Here is a 1,770-nt window from a genome sequence, read left to right as displayed (position 1 = left end):
CCCCCATATAAATAGAGAAGGAGGCCATGGTTGGCTTTTTGGCTTGATGTTCATTAAGAGGAGTTTTTTACTCTAGTTGATATGAATTGAGTCATTTTGTAACGAATATCCATAATATATAGTGTTGATCGCATTTTGTATGGCAATAAATTTCTGGAGCGATGAAAGGTAAAATATTTAAGTTATGAGTATGTGTTGGAATAGGTAACGTGCTTTTTCTTGTTTTCTCTTGCAGAAGTCCCATGGTGATATCAAGAAAGATGCGTTGTATTTGGTAGCAGATGAATATCACACCCAAGTTCAGAAGTTTCGAAAGCTGTCGTGAAACCCTTGCATTGACGGTTATGAGGCTGCTCCACGGAACTCATACAAATTTTCAAAACCCATGGAATTTTCCAATATTCCTTAGTATGAGGAGCGTCTCCAAGGTCTTCTCAACAGCACCATGGGCTATCGTGCAAAATAACATACTGGTACACCAACTCTTAATTTACATACATTTTCTTAAAAATCATTTTGCTAGATCTCATTGTCACTGTGGTCCCTTTGCAGGCTTCCGGATCGTGCTCAGATGGGTCCATGAGTTAAGCTTCTGGCTGTATCGTAAAAACCACGTAAGTTCTGTGGCTCAATAATCCCTTTACCTAGTGGATTAAATGTTTCTAAAAAAAAACATCATTTTTGCGACTAATAAATTTCGTGAAAGAAAGAGTAAAATAACGTTTATGATGTCTTATATATAAGACAGAACAATTGGAACAATGTTCTGGTTTAGAAATCAAAAAGAAATAAAACTCCGATGAAATTCTCAAAACAATAACGTGACAGTCAAGAAACAGCTAGTCCCCCCCCCCCGCCTTTTGTTCGTTTGTGTGTCAATGATACTGCATTTTTTTCTCTTGTCACATGATATTAAAATGACAAGCGCTGGTTGGACAATGATAGAATCTATGTGTTCTTTTGGGATTTGGATTTTCGAACTTTTTAGTGCGACAACTCACATACAGCAATAGTCACTTATGGAAAATTCCCTATATACTTTGCTTTTTATTTTAGAAATTCATTTTCATTTTAAAAAAAATGCAGTACAATGCCTGCCTTGAGTACTTTCCGTGAACTTCCTGTTCTTTCCAGATATTCTCAGCCCTAACCAGTGATGTCGGAAGAAAACGCCACCGAACAGACAAATGTGCCTGCGGTATGGTGGGTAATCCTGTTCACTATGCAACAGAGTGCAAATTTACAAAACATCTACACATGTACAAATATTCCGAAAACAATAGAAAACAATGGTCCACTCAAAAACAAAAACACAGCAGCAAGGATTACAAGCCTTGTCAGATATATACACGCCAACGAAAAACAAGAAATCTGTCCACCAGATTTATAAAATAATGTTTTAAATATTACAAAAATAAGTGGGAAAAAAAACAGAAATGGATAAAAACAACAAAACTCATATCTACATGACTGCCACTACTAATACATTATATAGCATGTACTAACGGGACCCGAACAAGAATTTTTATGACATTCCCGTTACAATGATGTAAATGTGATAACCACAAGTGTCCTTCATGCCGCTATTCCAGCTAGGGTGCTAGGCGGAACGACATGAATGGTTTCATAATAACCATTACACATGTAGTTTATATTATATATATATATTCTTCTTTTTTTTTCAAATATAAATATAACCATCCAGATCGAGTCAACCAAAACACCAAGACCGAAGCTGATCCTTAGCTAAGGCTCTCTCCAGACAATCCC

At 36.3% G+C, this 1,770-nt stretch overlaps 1 long non-coding RNA gene across 1 annotated transcript; it reads left to right on the top strand.

Annotated features, from left to right (window-relative positions):
* Positions 1-312: 312 nt before the first annotated feature.
* Positions 313-1,203, top strand: LOC149075435 (uncharacterized). Its single transcript, XR_016194130.1, has 3 exons — positions 313-473; positions 553-614; positions 1,135-1,203. It is a non-coding gene; the product is annotated as an uncharacterized LOC149075435 (long non-coding RNA).
* The last annotated feature ends 567 nt before the right edge of the window (positions 1,204-1,770 follow it).

This window comes from Pholcus phalangioides, unplaced genomic scaffold, assembly GCF_987345545.1.
Source record: "Pholcus phalangioides strain wild (caught in Gottingen) unplaced genomic scaffold, Ppha-v1.0 ptg000015l_1, whole genome shotgun sequence".
NCBI classification, from domain to species: Eukaryota; Metazoa; Arthropoda; class Arachnida; order Araneae; family Pholcidae; genus Pholcus; species Pholcus phalangioides.
The sequence above is the reverse complement of the archived record's forward strand: the minus strand, read 5'-3'. Positions and strand labels throughout refer to the sequence as shown.